Source organism: Ambystoma mexicanum, chromosome 1q (assembly GCF_040938575.1).
Source record: "Ambystoma mexicanum isolate Mex_15411 chromosome 1q, UKY_AmexF1_1, whole genome shotgun sequence".
Lineage (NCBI taxonomy): Eukaryota > Metazoa > Chordata > Amphibia > Caudata > Ambystomatidae > Ambystoma > Ambystoma mexicanum.
The window spans coordinates 100,943,974-100,961,637 of record NC_090922.1 but is presented as its reverse complement, the minus strand read 5'-3'; the positions used below and the strand labels follow the sequence as shown (position 1 = coordinate 100,961,637).

At 45.0% G+C, this 17,664-nt stretch overlaps 1 protein-coding gene across 1 annotated transcript in view; it reads left to right on the top strand.

Moving 5' to 3' along the window:
• TRAPPC2L (trafficking protein particle complex subunit 2L) overlaps positions 1-17,664 on the top strand; it is a 166,673-nt gene that overhangs the window by 50,194 nt on the left and 98,815 nt on the right. The window lies entirely within an intron of this gene.

Sequence of the window (17,664 nt, the reverse complement as noted above, 5' to 3'; positions counted from 1 at the left end):
AAAGAAAACTCCCATCGGAAACTACTTTGGGACAAAATGAGAAATCTTACCGCACAAGCACGGTCAATTGATAGAAAATTCGGAACGTTTTCGTGGATGCCCACAATCCAGTTCTACAAATCCAAAGTAGTACCCGCTGTAACCTACGGAATGGCGGCTAATCTAACCATGAAAGAAGAACTATGGACCCAGTTGGAAGGCTTCTATTGGAAATCAGTATTAGGCTTACCAAAAGCTGCCCCGATGCCAGCGATTCGAAGAGACTTAGGCCTGCTGTCCTTAGTGGTGGCGATAACTCAGAGTGCCGGTTGCTTCGGAAATCGGTAAGGGATCCTGCAAACCATTACGGGAATGGGTCTCAAAAATCCAAGCAAAACTAGAAACCATAGCGTGTGACGAAGAAACGCTAATTTCCAATCCAGGCAGAGTGAAGAGAAAAATCGAGCAACAAGATTGGATAAGTACAATTGAAAAAATCCAGTCTTATAAATCTTTAAAACATCTACCACCAACTCATAACCAGATGAAAGTTCCAATAAAATATTGTGAGATTTCCGGCAAAGGAACTAAGAAAAAACTTTATGCGGGCACGTTTGAATTTGATCCCTACAAGAGAAATTCTATACATCAGAGCTCTCTCCCAGACCTCAGACTGTCGTTTCTGCGAAACTCCAAACGAACTAGAATCAATTTGCCACCTTCTCATGTCCTGCCCAGCCTTAACACTGGAAAGACACGCCTTCTTGACACCACTGAGCAGCCAGGCATCTACGCTTAACGAAGAAACATGTTGGTGTCGGATGATATCTGGAGATTCGGCCAGACGGTCTAGGGCAGCGGCCAAATTTTTAGAAGCGATCTTCAGAAAAGTGACCGTTGCCCAAAGTGACACATTAAACGCATGATACGTCAAATCGACGCACCAATAAACCCTCTCGTCGTTGACAGTGGTGTCGCTACATACCTTCATAGCTGGAAAAAAGAAGCAAATAGAAAGGATCAATTTTTGTAAAAAACTTTGAGGTTGCAAACAAAATAAAATGGCAACATTCAGCACCATATACGAGAAGAATTTGGTAAGATCTTTTAATCAAACCAGCACCTATTTAAAAACAAAAAACAAACATTTCCCTACTAAACAGTGTTCTCCCCCGCCCCCCGTAGGCCTTTGGTCTCTGTACTATCATGCAGCAGTTTAACAATAATTTAAATTGGACATTAAATGAGGCAAGCATGAGGAAAACCTGCAAACCCTTGCTTTTCAAGTCTTAGAAAACTTTGCATCAAAAGTAAGGAAAACTGAACACCAATGGCGACAAATGTATGCCATTGTTGAGAAACCCAAATACATATCTATCGCAAAATTTTACATTCCTGAGATACAGATGACTAAAATCAAATGTTAATGAGAGAATTGATAATGCAGTCTGTCCAACTAAAGAAGGTTTCTGCCTATTTAAATGATCTAAGGTCAGCTAACTCCCATTATACCCTTATACAGCACCCGGCATTACAAAGCCTGTCACACTAGCATTGAAGCTGGGATAGACCAGCCTTACTACAACTAGCGGCGAACACCGAACTATATTGAGTGATATAGCTACTGGCACCTTTGCAACTGAATATTATAGCTAAAGATGTTTGCCACTACCCTCTACCTTACGGCTCTCATGACTACACTACCTTCATTTGAGTGCTGGACTATCCAGAATACTTCCCAGAATATCATGACTAGCCACTCCTATCAGACGACAAGATCTCACCAGCCTAATACCCAATTTAACCTGACCATAACAAATACCCCATGCGACCTCCTGCACAGGAACCTCAAGCTACGCTCAAGACTACCTAAACCATATGAACCACCAGCTAGACTAGCAATTAATCACACCTACAACTCTAAAGATACCATTACAAAATTGAGTACCAATAACCCTAGCACCGCCCCCATGACGACTACGAAACCATCTAAACCCAACACAAGTCACATTATAACGTCCCTTAACCATAGCAAGACTGTCTACCTCCACATCAGCCTTACCTACCTATCTGCTCAAAGGAGCTCTTATCAATGCAAGATCTCTAGTAACACATGCTACAGAAATTGCTGATTTATTAGAAACCAAGAACTACAACTTCCTACTAATCACTGAATCCTGGCTGCACCAGGCTCAGCTCTGATGATCCCTGTGCCAACAGGTTACACAATCCTAAGAGAAGATAGAGCTAACACCCGAGATGGGGGAATAGCAATTATAGCTAAATCCACACTAGCAATGAGATTAGTAGCTCCAATGCATGTCAACTCATGCGAATCCCTCACTATAAACCTACCTATCTCAGATTCACAAACCATTGCTATACACCTAATCTACAGGCCTCCGGGCCCCATTGGCTCCTTCGAAGAGGACCTATCCACGTTACGATCTGATAACCTAAACGTGCATCCTAGGTAATCTCAGAATCTGCTTGAATTTCCCTTTCACCCGCCTCCTCCTGCTCCTCACCTGAATGTTCTTTTTCGGATGATTCGTCAGAAGGAATGTCTCTTATCTCTCTCCAAGCTGCAGCAGGCTTGGAGGAAGGGAAACAGAGGAAGACTGGAGAGGAGGGCAAGGAAGGAAAAGAGCACAAGTGTATGCAGAGTAGAACTTGACAGCGTGTAAACCCGAAAGCAATGAGGGTTGCAACGCGCTGTCGAAAGCTGCCGATGCGCATAAATACACGTCACTAAAAGGAAGTGGAAACACTAGAATGCTGCATTCGCTTCTGCCATGAGATAATACGGCTCAACCCTTCCTCCATTGATTCCACAACTTCCATGGTCGGCGGATCATGACAGGTACTCCTACTAGGAGACATGAACTTAGGCTACAATGACCCTAACGATCCTACTCAAGCCACAACTATCGCCAATGCCCTATCAGAACTTGGCTTCTTACAAAAAGTAACTCAGCCCGCCCACGTCAAGGGCAGAACTCTTGACTGGTTGCCGACCACAACTGCAACATCAACATCACCACCATCAGCCCCCAAGCTTGGACGGACCACTCGCTTATAGCCTTCACCATAGACTCTAAAATTATCTATGCCGTAAACAACCCCATAGCACCCGCTATGCCAACTAGAAATAAAAAGAATATAACTACAGCTCATACTCCCTGCGTTAAACTCACTTCCAGACTCACTTGATCCTTCCACTTTAGTGAATGAATTTAACAAAGTTGTATTAGAAGCCCTCAATACTATTGCCCCCTTAAACGCCTGGCTTAAACCACACCTTAAGTCACTGAGAAAAGAAAAAACGAAAAAGTGAATCCATCCGGATGTTAACACCATCTGAGGTGAATAAAGCAAACCTTATTAACATCACCACTAAATATAAAAATGAAATACGACAAGCAAAAAAAGAAAGCTTTGACAACAGGATACTATAGGGTAAATCAGGTACTAAGGAACTCTTCGCTATACTAAAGGAATTGGAAAACCCCATCCTTGTCCCCTGACAACTGCGTCAATGACGAGACCTGGTGCGCTGGCATACAGAAAGCGCTCGCTGACAAAATTGCCACTCTTCAAATAAAAATTGCCAAAACAATAAATTAACGTACCAAAATCTTCTACCCAACCTAGAAATGTATTGAACCTACCTAAACCAGACCTCCGCTTCAACTTCACCAAAACCACAATAATAGAGGTTGAAAAAATAATACTCTCTCTCAAACCTTCCAATTGCAGAGGAGACCAATGTCCCGCACACATTATAAAAGACGCCGCAAGAGATCTCTCACCTTTTTATCTCTAAGTTTATTAGCGCGTCATTTACCTCAGGTACTATCCCAAGCTATCTCAAGGAATGCTGGGGCTTCCCTCTTTTGAAGAAACAAACCCTTGACCCAGCTATATCTACTAATTATGGACCAATTACAATGGTGCCATTCCTCCTTAAAATATTAGACAGAGTGGCGTACTTGCAGATTCAGAGATTTTTGCAACAGAACAAAATTGGGTACCAGGAGATCCGGTTTCAGACCTCAGCATAGAACTGAAACGGCACTCATTGACCTTAAGGCCCAAGTGGGCGAGCTGAGAGATCAGGGTAAATGTGCCTTATTCCTCCTCCTAGATCTCTCAGCAGCATTCGACCTGGTGGACCACATTGTTCTTTGCAACCGCTTAGAATCAGCTGCACACTTTTCACAACACGCCGTAGCGTGGATTCAATCATTTTTGAGTGAAAACGATGAGTCTTCTCCACTTCAGAAGCAGCTGATCCCATCCCAATTTCATGCAGTGTTCCCCAGGGTTCATGCGTCTCCCCTACTCTTTATAATATATTCACTAAGCCCATCTTTGACGATCTGGATTGTCTTGATGTCACCTACACTAACTATGCAGATGACACTCAGATTCTCTTCCCACTAAAGGGGAATACAACCAGGATTTGGCCTTGGTGAATAGGATATACCTCATCATCCAGGCATGAATGGCACAACATGGCCTATGCCTGAATGATGATAAAACGGAGCTCCTCATCTTGGGGACCACACCTAACATCAACAAACTTGGCCATAAATATACCTCTTCCAACATAGATGGCAACACGATTAAGGCAATGAAGGAGGTAAAAACACTAGGATTTTACCTTGACTCTGGCCTTACCCTGACAAAACAAGTGAATGCCATGGCATCCGGCATGGCTTACACGTGTAAACTGATTAGATCATCTAAACCCTTCCTCTCAGCAAGCAGTTGCACCACACTGGTAAAGGCACTTGTGCTATCCAGGTTGGATTACTGTAATGCTCTCTACATTGGAGCTAACGAATACATCACAAAGAAAATTCAAATACTCCAGAATAACGCCTTGAGAGCGGTGTAGGAATATCCAAAAAAGAGCACATCTCCACAGAGAGGAGAAACAATAACTGGCTATCTACTTTTGACAAAATCAAACTCAAAACTGCCTCCCTAATGTTCAAATCCCTCAATAATGCAGCACCTCTTTACCTTACGGAGAGGTTTAACAAAAGACCGACACTCTGACCTACCAGAACGATCTACACCAACTGTCTGACAGTTCCCCCCCCCCCCATTCAAACTGAGCCCATCTACGTCGAATCCACTGGAGGAGCAGGAGCTTCCTCAACTGCCGGAGCAGTTCCCCTGCCTCCGAAGGGCCTGGGATCAACCTAGATGCAAGGTAGGACCCAGATCTCAATCCGCATCATATTTGCGCCCCGTACTTCCAACTACGCTTCTCACCGGCGGATCAGCTGGTAATATTCGCTATTAGCCAGTGTCCCACCTGCAAGCTGGAACAGCCTGTACATTTTGCCAACTTCGCCAATATTAGCTGATAATCATATCAGCCTCCATTACACCGCACGAGATGCTGCTGCTTCAAGATGGCCATCCGCACTTCTCTTGGGCAAACCCGACCCTAATCTACACATTGGACCTGCCTCGGCGCGAGATTGGCTGCCTGCTTCTCATAGCCAATCCCTTGCCGGCAGGCAACAAGCCGGCCCACCCACAAAGGCACACCCATCGAGGCTGGTGCCTGTCTTGAGCCTGTCCAGAGTTGACAGAGACCAGGGCCAGGAACTCTGCTCATTTTGCGCCACATTTATTTGGTTCCTTCATTGTTGGCACCAGTATCCAGTTATCTGGTAAGAACAACTCTGCGCTCAACTGTTTGTCACGACCAAGACTTTATTTGTTGTTTACCACGCAGATTGCGATCGGTAACGCCACTTGACCATATTTGTTTCACGTGTACCCGCCTCGGGATCTAAGTCTTAGTCAATAGCCTTATAGCAATGCACTTCTTTGCTAATTAGCCTAGCTTTAGTGTGTCGGTCACTTTCTGACTTGCCTGCAATATTGCTACTACTACTTGTCCACTACCAACTAGCTCCTGCGGTATCTATCCTGTCCCAGTCATCTGCGCCCAAGATCATCTTAGTCGCCTATGCCCACACTGCAGTTAATATACTTGCGTCGAGTCCAGCCTGTGATCTCTGCGACCACCCCAACAGCATTGCCCATATCGCGCTCAGCCTGTGTCTTTTGAGACCACTTTGCCAGCCTTGCCTATGTCATGCTCAATCTGTGTCTCTTGTGACCATTTTACCTGCATTGCCCATATTATGCTCAGCCTTAGACTTTTGTCACCATTTTGCCAGCTTTGCCAATATCATGCCCAGCCTGCTACTCCTGTGTCAGCACTGCCCGCTTTATGTTTAGTCTGTGACTCTTGTGACCATTGTGCCAGCTTTGCCTATTTTATGCTTGGCCTTATAGCTCCTGTGATGTACTGTCACCAATCGTATGCTTACCCTCAATATTGTCACTAGTGCCTATTGTGATTTCTAATTTCAGTTACCACTTGCCCAGCTCACTCCTTGCGGACTCCCCTTAACTACTCTATATGGTACACTTACCATCAGCTAGCCCCCCTTCACACAAATTATGTATATGCCAGTTACTTACACTAATCTACTGAGGACTATCCTACACCTGCTCAGTACAATAGACGTTAATATGCCTCACACTCTGCCCTTTTCGGCGTCTGTGACGCCCCTTAACAATCCCACCTACCTAAATGACCTGATAGCAGACCATGTAATCTCTCCCAAAGAAACCTCAAACTTCGTGCCAGACTCCCCAAAATGTATCAACCCTCGGCCAAATCCATACACCCCCTCTCTAATAATTCTTCTAGAAACCTAAGAGCCCCGAGCCTAATACTAAAACATCCTCGCATAAAACTACCAATACTCAGCACCCACTCCAGCTCAACAGCCGACTCACTCGAGACCCCACCACCCACCCAAGTCACTATCATAATACCTTGCCACTACCTACTGAGACCACATTGTCCGGTATAAGAGGAGCCTTAATAAATGCTCGGTCTATGGTGGCACATGCCACAGAAATAGCCGACTTAATCTCAACTGGAAAAATGGACTTCCTCGCTATCACAGAATCTTGGCTTCACTCAGCAGCCGGCCCAGCGGTTATGTTAGCCATTCCAGAGGACTATACCCTCCTAAAAATAGACCACACTACCTCCCGAGTCGGTGGCCTAGCCATAATTGCCAAAACTAGCCTAGCATTGAGACTTGCTTCTCCATTAAATGTAGATTCATGTGAATTCCTGACTGCCAAACTAACCATCTCAAACTCCCAAACTATATCTATCCACCTAATCTACAGACCTCCAGGTCCTCTAGGCCCCTTCGAAGAAGATCTCACTAATATCCTATCGGATAACCTCAAAAATGCCTCACCAAGCCTTCTCTTAGGAGACTTTAATCTTGGCTACAAAGACCCTTCAGATCCTAATGCCACACAGATCAACGATTCCATCGAGGAATTAGGATTTACCCAAAAGGTAACCGGCGTTACACACACTAAAGGCAGAACCCTTGACTGGATAGCAGAGCACAATTGCCAAACTTCCGTCACTGCCATAACACCATTGTCCTGGTCCGACCACCACCTGATCTCCTTCTCCCTAGAAGTCATAGCCCCCATCATGCCGTCAGCATAGCCCCTGCCATTCCCACTAGGAATAAAAAGAACATTACAGCCAACAAACTCATTCCTCTGATCCTCCCTACCTTGAATTCTCTCCCTGCCTCAACAGACCCACTTACCTTGGTTGAAGAGTACAATAAAGTAATGCTATCTACTCTAGACACCATAGCACCCTTGAAAATCAGAAAGTGCAAACAGAAAAAACATGTCAATGCATGGTTCTCTCCCCACCTAAAAGCCATTAGACTAGAGAAACGTAAATGCGAACACATATAGAGACTAGACCCGTCCGATACTAATAAAAACAACCTCACAAAACTAGCTTCCTTGTACAAAAAAGAAATGATCCTTGCTAAACAAGAATCTTATAATTTGCGTATCACCCAGGCTAATTCCAATACAAAAGAATTGTTCATAATTCTTAAAGAAATAGAAACACCTATCCAAGCCCCTGACACCTGCCGTAAGGACAAAAACTGGTCCACCAGCATTCAGAGCACCCTAGCTAATAAAATAACGACCCTTCAGGTGAAAATTAATAACAAAAAAGAATCCCTCCTCCTCACCTCCAATCTTAACAATATCACTGCCCCTCTACCCCCAAACACCCTACTTCCTGCCCCTTCTGAACGGCCGACACCCCTCTTCAACTTCAAGAAAGTATCCATTCTAGAAGTTGAAAAAGTCATCCTTACTCCCAAACCGTCCAACTGCCACGGCGACCCCTGCCCAGCACAAATTATAAAGGATGCCGCACAGGACCTCTCCCCATTCATAACTACGCTTATAAATGCCTCATTCTCCACCGGCACCATTCCCAACAACTTGAAACAGTCGTGGGTCCTCCCACTCCTAAAAAAAAAATAAAAAAATACAATACACTTGACCCATCCATTCCCACTAACTATCGCCCCATTACTACAGTACCGTTCCTGCTTAAAAATCCTAGATAAGGTAGCATACCTCCAAATCCAACAATATTTGGAATGTAACCACCACCTAGGAGTACGTCAGTCAGGTTTTAGACCTCAACACGGAACGGAAACTGCGCTGATCGACCTTAAAGCACAAATAGACACCCTGAGAGACAATGGTAATACAGCACTACTACTGTTGCTCGACCTCTCCCTGGCGTTTGACTTGGTTGATCAGAAGACTCTCTGCCACCACCTGGACTCTGCCACCCACTTCTCACAAGAAGCCATAGAATGGATTCAATCGTTCCTAGATAACAGAACCACGTGTCTTCGCACCCTCAGCAGCTACGGACCCTATACCTATTACCTGTGCTGTGCCCCAGGGCTCATGCATTTTGCCCACTCTGTACAATCTAGATAGCCTGGGTATCACCTACACTAACTATGGGGATGATACACAGATCCTCATCCCGTTGACGGGAGATTACAAGGATTTGGCCTTCGTGAATAGAGTGTACCTCATCCAGGCATGGATGGCATCTCGTGGACTATGCCTGAATGATGACAAAACGGAACTCCTCATTGTCGGCAACACAGCAAATCTCAACAAATTAGGCCATTATAGACAACAATAACATTACAGTAGCCAAGGAAGTTAAAACTCTTGGTTTCTACTTAGATTCTACTCTCACTTTAAAAAAAAAAAAGTTAATTCCATGGCCTCGGCTACCGCTTACACTTGTAAGCTAACTAGAGCAACCAAGCCATTCCTTACACCTAATAATTGCATCACTCTAGCAAGAGCTCTGGTATTATCCAAATTGGATTATTGTAATTCCCTATACGTAGGGAGCAACAAATACATCACTAATAAGATCCAGATCTTACAAAAGAATGCCTCGAGAGCAGCTCTCAACATTCCTAAGAAAGCCCACATTTCTGACCTCAGAAGATCCAACAACTGGCTCTCCATCAAAGATAAAATCTTCCTTAAATCAGCCTCCCTGACTCATAAATGCTTACAAATGCTTACACCTGGCCGCCCCACATTACCTCACTACTAGATTCTTGAGACAATCCACCAACCGCCCTTATAGAACAGCCACTGCCAACCTACTTTGAGTGCCTAGATTTAAACGCATGAAGACAGGTGGTAGTAGCTTCCCGGTCAAAGCTGCCCAAAACTGGAATTCACTCCCACCCACTTTAAGGGAAGACATGCCCTACCTACCTTTCAGATCCAACCTTATCCACTGGATTAAGGAACATGACATCTGACTCCTCATCACACTATGATCACACTACTGTCCGCTATTACTGTATATAATTGTTGTCTGATGCTTCCTGCCACCACATGTTCATTTGTATGATAATTTTCAGCACTGTTTATTAATGTATTGTAATGTAATGCACAGCAGTGTAACTTAAGCTGGACAATCCTCTTTATGCTTTCTGCGCCCTAATACCCTTGGGTCTGGTGCACGTTATAAATAAATCAACAAACAAGCTACCATTGGCGGTAATAGCTTCTCTGTCAAAGCCGTCCAACTATGGAACTTCCTGCCCCCGTGCCTGACGGAAAACCAAATTTACTGACATTTTAGGTGCAACATTATCAACTGGTTCAAATCGAATGATCACTAAAACTCAGACCTGAGTGAGAAGGCCCTCGAACTTCTCCCGCCTATTATCAGCCCCTCCTTGATTTCTCTCCTCACCAACTGACCCTCATGACCTTCACCTGTAGATATCATTGTATCCTATTCCCTCGTGAAAATTGCCAACATTGCCACTTTTACTAGCTATGTACCTTGTCACCCATGTTATGCTCTGTACTATAACCTGTATACTCTTAATGTAATCTATAAATGCTGTAAATTCCTTGTGACACATTATGTATCTTTGTAAGCTTATATCCTTGTCTCCGCGCCCTGATACCTCCGAGTCGGGCGCGCGCTATAAATAAAGAAACAAACAAACTGCTTGCCATGAAACCGATTATTCCATTTGAAATGTTGTGCTGTACCTTGGCTTCCTTCTCAGAAAATTACCACGTTACAATCGGATATGGAAGTAAACACAAATAGGTTCATCTATCCACTAGAGGCAGTTATGGACCATATGACTGAAAACATTCCTGAATTGGTCCCATATTTCAAGTGCCGATTGGGCAAAACACTTCAAAATAAGTAAAGCCTAAAGATCGTTGCTAGATAATTTTTCGGCTAGTGAATGTAAAATGCTAATCCCTGATCTTATCAACAATGTGAGAATGCTCTTCAATACCCTTTTGTCCCAGGGATCTGTGACCATGGTATTTAAATCCACTGTAGCTAAATTACTACTTAAGACCCCCTCACCAGATCATAATTACATGGCTAACCTTCTTCCTGTGTCCCAGCTTCCGTCTCAGGTTATAGGATATGGGAGAAAGTAGTGGCAAAGCAGTTCCATTCATTTGCACAAGAACACGTCCTTTGTGACCAACAGGCTGGTTTCCCATCAGGCTTTAGTACAGACTCTTTTCTGGTACAAATGCTGAATGATATTAAGGAAATAGTTGATTCTGGTACATGTGCAGTGCTAATTTTTTCAGACTTGTTGGCAGCGTTCAACACATTCAACCACGGAAGACTCTTGGAGAGACTTCCTCTTCTGGGCTTGCATGGCACAGTGTTGAAGTGGATGAAGTCATTATGATCAGATTAGGCACAGACATTTGCTATAGGGGCTCCTTGTTCTCAGGTCATCAGTATAGTCTGTGGAGCCCCATGCAGATCTTCTCTATTGCAACTTCTGTTAATTTTGTGGGTAGCCCCTTGGCCAATTGCATGGTTTCCAATTTTATTCCTAGGCAGACGACGGACAGCTAATCATGTACAGACGCAGGGACACTATGGACAGAATTAAAGGGTGCCTATCCTCCATAGATGCATGGATGTGTAGAAATATGCTGAAATTATATAGTTCTAAGACAAAAACCTTAAAGTTCAATGATGCACTTGTCCAATGGGTTGTGATCTGTTGGCCTGAGTGTTTGAGACTCTGTCCAGAAGAAGAAGCAGCTGCAGTTAAAAATCTAGGAGTGCCGCTAGATGCCTCACCTGTCCTTCACAAAACCTAATACCAAAGTAAGCATGTTCTGTCCAATTAAAAGCACTATGTAAAGTGTTTTAAATGCGTTCTTTAAACCTAATGCACGGATCATACTGTTTACTGCATTGATTTGTGTTTTGTATTGCTATAATAAACTTTACTGAGGTCTGTAAAATCTCAAGATTCAAAAGTTTAAAATAATCCATAGTCTAGCAGCTAGCTTGGTGTACAATGAGCAGCAACATGAGCGCATAACACACAATCCCTCTCACCTTCACTGGTTGTCCGTTAGAGACAGAATTAAATTCAAAGACACTTTGTCTGACATATAAAGCCCTATACAATGAGAGACCAACTAGGTTTAATAAAAAGCTGCAATTGCTCCACCCAGGCAGAGGCATCTAAGAGGAATCCACTTGCCCCACAGTGACGGGTGACAAAATATTTACGAGAGCTTTCTGTAAATGGATGCATGTCACCATAAGCGCACTTCATATTTGGTGCAATTCAGCCACCCAAAGGACGGCCAAGCATAGTGATAATTTTGACAGTGCATGTCAAATAAAAGATTCAAACATCCAGCAAGGTAGAGTGCCCTGCAAATGGTATTTGCCCTTTATAAAATCTCCTCGCCATTCCGAGTGGGCTAGTAGATTTTGCGAGACCTGACCTCTTTGTGTAGTGCAAGCCCTGTGCCCACCCGCTCACCCTCCCCTTAAACATGCCCCCGGAAGCGAAGCACAACCCTCTCAAATTAGATGAATACTGCATACTTGTTTGAAAATGCATATTTTTTATTTTAGAACTGAGGAATCCTAGACCAAGGGACCATGCATCCTCCTTTTGGACTCATCGAAGACCCTCCTGCCCTAATCTCATTCGTGCGATGTGAATGGTCAAATCATGTTCCTCCATGCCTGTGTGGCAACAGTCATTCTAGTGCCATTGGCCATGGTTCATTCCTTTATTCTACCTGAAACCCATTGTTTTTCATTTTCCGCATGTTTATCTTCACCTTCCGGCAGTCGCCCTCCTCCACTCAAAGCAGTTCCTGTACTCAACAAATGGTGCACCCTACTTTACAGGGCACTTTGAAGAATTTGCACTTCACGTTTTATCTTTCCTGTTCTTCATTTTCTTTAACTCCTTATAAAGAAACCCTCCAGGCTTTTATCAACATTCTGAAATTGCAGTTGGTGCACCAGGAAAGTGGGTCTGGGACATTCAGAGGTCACCGTTGGCATGTGGATGGGTGGGAGGGCCTGCTGGAGACAATGGAGTAGACTTCAGAGAGAAAAGATCAGGAATTGTGCCCCTGCCCCTAACAAACACTATTATTTGCCTGATTGGCATTGGCCTGACGAAAAAAAGGCCCAGCGACCCAACTGACCTGAGTATGTCGGTGACGCATGAGATGGCTCTCAGCATCCCAACCAAAATACTGGGAAATTTGAAGTTGGTATCTGGAGTTTTAACATCTCATGCAACTTTCTCTGAATATAAGTTAGTGCCAGCCATAACCGTTTGACCTCTGCGTAGGGTAATAAGTGGAGTCCCCACTCAACCACCCCCTTGCCCCATCTGCCAGTGTCATGATCCCTATTTCATATGATGGTCCATGTATCTATGTGAGAGAAAGAAATGGAGATGCAGGGTTGACGGTGGCAAATTGAGAATGCAAATTGATACTGTCTGCAGAGCTCAGTAGGTGTGCGGGATGAAAAGCATGTTTTTACTTATGATCTTCAAAATGTTGTCATGCCTTGCTTTACATGTATTGATTGTTTGTGCCACTCACTAGCTTGCTAATCATTCTACTTTTTACCTAATACTAGTCTGCTCCCTTGTTTCCCACTGTAGTCCTGCATCTAACTGTCCAACTGTGATTGTGCCATGTAGTATTTTCTTCCATCTGTCCCACTATATTGTATCGCTGCACTTTTGCTTGTAGGTATCCCACTGTATTTTTGCCATGCTGTGATTTTGCTGCTGTTGTGATTTCACTCCACTGTTGACTTTATACTGTGATGAATCTTCTTCCCTTCTCCCCATAGGGGAGCCACCCCCTGTGAAGCTCCGGAGGTGAGCCCGCTAAGCAGGACCCTCCCTTTGGTTCTGGAAAAAGGGGACCTCGCTGTGAGTGACTCCCCTCTAGGGGCCAAGGACTCCCCTATGAGGAACTCCCCATCAAGAATAAACTGTCTGCATATATGGGAATCAAAAGTACTGTTGTTAGATTGTTTTATATTCAAATAGCCGTGACTAGTAATCTATTTGGCTTCAGGTAATGCTGGATTCCCCCTAAACCCAACAGTTAGAGGAATGACACACCCCTCTCGTTAATGGGAACAAACATAAAAAGATGAGGAAACTTGAATGGAGGAGAGGGAATCCTATGCAGAGGCAAGCCTCTGACGGGAAGATGTCCTGCAGGGGCAGGGCTACTGGTAGCATGGAGAGCGCACAGATTGCAAGCAAGACGCCAGAAGGCTGGTGTCCCAAGCGGCAACGAAGCTGAGAAAGAGACTGACGAATGAACTTCAGGGGCACCAGTGGTCCAGCAATAAATATTGGTTTCTAAACCATCAATTGGCCCCACACCTCTAGTACACCAGAAGGGATCCAAACAGATTGGAAACACAAGCAAATTATAAACCAGTTTGTCCAATTTTGCTAACGTGGACGGAACGGCAGGCTTTGCTCCTAAAGGTCATGGACCGTTGTTTAGTTGCAACAATAAATCTCGGATTTATTACCCAATGACTGTCCAGTCAAGGTTGTATAAAAGCACAGTTCTAGCACTCTACAAAATACAACCCACCCTGTAAAAGAATGCAGAGGACAGACTCTTTCAAAGGAAGAAAAGGGATGCACTCTGGATACCGACGGGCGACTAGTCAGTATAGTAATTAATCGCAATAGTTTAGAGGATACTTGGTTTCAACACAAAGGGAGCAATGGGTCATCAAATTGCTCTAAGGGCCTTCGGAGAAGGATCAGGGGTACAGAACCACAATATACCTTGTACTGTAGGAGTTCTTGGTACTCGACAGGGTCGAGGTCGGTTTCAGGGTGCTTTGCAGCTTCTGCAACAGAGTTCTCAACTGGAGACGGCTGCGGGTAACTGGCAGTTTGGCGAGCGGAACTGGACGGCTGCCTGCAGGCTGGCATACATGGCGGCTCAGGGTCAGGAATCGTTGTCTCAGTGCTGTTGAGCGGTTCTGAAGCATTGTTCGAGACGTCTCGCATGTCTTTAAGTGAATGTGGCATAACAGCTGTCAGCATTGCAGCTCGACTGGCTCTAAAATGTCCTTTGAGGAGGATGTCAGTAAGTGCTCCTTGAGGCACTTCTCCCAGCTTCTCCACTGAGCTTGTGTTGTCCTTTAAGGCATACGGCCCAAAGCTGAGGAGTGTGGTGCAGGCAGTTGCCTTCTCGTTGGTTTCGGGTTCAGAGACCTTCTGGCACTTCCCACCTGGTAAGCTTGCTGCAGAGCCTAGCGCAGCACGCTGTGTGCTGGCTAGGTACCGGTTCTGGAGCTGCTGTATTCGGCATCTCCCTCTGTTTCCTGGGAGATGTTTAAGGAAGGGATCTTGCTTCCCTCTTGGAGGTCCTGGCCTTCCTTCACTGGCGGAAGGTGTAAGGCATTCTGTACCTTCAGCCGAGGTCCAATGATGAGGAGTTCGTTCTGCTTCTGGTGAAACCTTCAGGTGATCTCCCAAAAGAGGGGCTCAGCCATCTTTTAAAGCCAAATGGACCACAGGGATTGGTGTAGGCTAAGCATGCATTAATGAACCAATCCTGGGTCCCCACCAGCAATCTCCTATATGCGTGCGGTCATAACCAGAGTGTTTTGCAACAAAAAAGGTAAAGGGGTGAAAACATGTAATACTAGTCCCACCCATCTTCCTGTCTGTTGTGGATCAAAGGGTCTGTCTGGTTAATGGAGCTCTCTGTGTTTCCTGATTAAAGTGGTAGTTCTCCCTCGAAGCTGCTGCAAGACCATTTTCTGACTCTGGCAAACCATGTGCTCGTACCTTCTGAATGGGATCCCCCTTCCAGGGATGACTACAGTAAACGTGCAGTTCCAGACATGCCATTTCTGTCAGTCAATACTGAGGGTAAGAGTTGGCATCCCGTTGACTCAGTGCTTATGAAAGGGTGTTGGAGTGTCCTGTCTCCTTTGTTAGCATTTGCAGCCAGGCCCCATGTGGGCCTGTTTGAATTGAGCTCTGATTACTGTGTGAATGCTGCCACCAACTACATGGCACAACAAAAGGACAGGGCGGATCCATGGAGCCTTTGATAGTTAATTAGGCTGGCCATGGCAGGGGAAAGGTTTGGCCCTCCTCTTCTGGAGAGTCGCTGTGTACTCCCCCTTTCAGATCTCAACTAAATATGCTGGGGGCAGGGCTGCGTCTGTAGGCTGTGTCCACCCAGAGTACACAGGTCTATGCGTATGTCATGCAGTGAGCATAGGAAAATGTGTGCGGGTTAGCTTCACACATTTTCTGGACTGCCCACCCACTGTGCGAATGGCCGATTCCTCAGAGTTGAGGAGGTAGAGAGACCGTCTCGCCTGGTGGCACGACCTCCTCTGAGCTGTGGTGGACCTGAGCCCCGTTAACTGATGCTGACACTAACCCCATGGAAAGATCGAATCACTGACCTCTGCATGCGGAATGCAGACTGCCGAGCTGGGCAGGAAAAGGGAAGCGGACGCTCCCGCAAAGGTAACATTGGGGGAGTGAGGGGCCCCACTCCCCCCTGAGTTTTGGATAAGCCGAAAGGGTTAACAGTGCCTGAGAAACTCAAATGCTGAACACGGGCAGATGTCCAACCGAGGTCCTGCTGCATTAAATATATAGCAGGGCTTTGGAGAGCCCTAGAGCACTAAGTGACATTTATATACAAGACTGGAAAAGCCATAAGGGTTACATGAGCCCAAAAACTTGAATACTGGACACGGAACTGCGCCCAAGAGAAACCCTGCTGGAGTAAGCACATCAAAGGTCAAGTGGACTTCAGAGAGCCCTAGAATAGAAACTACAGGGGAAAGACTGGGACCAGAGAGGACCTCAAATGTTCCATTGCCCAAACCCTAAAACAAGAACACTATTGAATGGAAGATCACAAATGGCTGAATTGCACTAAGACAATTCCTTTTCTCTTTAAAGAGCAAAGTATTGGATGTGTGTGAAGGCTTACGATTTGCCATGAAAAACCTTCAAAGATGCTGAAGAACTGTATTGTGACCATTTAAAAAATAAAATAAAAAAAGAAACTTTTATTTGGGAGGAAACCCAAGTAGTCTGACCAACCAAAGCTGGAGTGGAGAGGCTATTGCTGTGGTCTATTTTAGTAACGTTTTTTCTGTCGGAGGGCCAGATAGCAAGTAGGTTGTGGACGGAGGACTATATTAATCTGAACATTTGACAAGCACCATTGGTTTAGTCTGTTAGGTAGGGAAATACCCTTATAGCAATAGGGCTACATGGGTGTTTCTATTTTTATTTAAATCCTTTTGAACATGCAAAGTCCTGGTCGACTACTTCTTCTGGTTCACCACAGTACCCACTGTTGCCTCTGCCTGTATGTCTTCCACCATTTTTTCTGCCTCTGGACCTCTCCTTACAATGACCATATCTGAGGTACTGCACTACCAGGACGTGAACGCGGCTTCACAAAATTGTTTTTCAAAGGCCCTTTGAGGTCTCCACTGACATGTTGCACCCCCTTCACTCCCCAACAAATTCAATATCTTGGAGAAAGTGGTCTTTAACAGAATAAACACTTCAGTACATGGGTTCTGTGACCCCGAGTTCTATAGCTGGTTGGACACTGCATGAACGGCTCACATCCATGAATTTCCCATCTCCACCCATTACCTCAAGCTTGCCTCCATGCTTCTCCTCCTTGTCCTCTCTGCTGCCTTCAACGTTATGGATCACTCCTCTACATTTCCTCTGAATACCCCACTCACCTAGATTGCCTCCTCCTTCTCCAATCAAAACTTCTCTGTCATAGAACTCTGGAATCTGCTACCACCTTCTCTCAGTTGAGGTCCTCCAAGGGTCTGCCCTTGGTCCTCCTCACTCCTCTAGATCA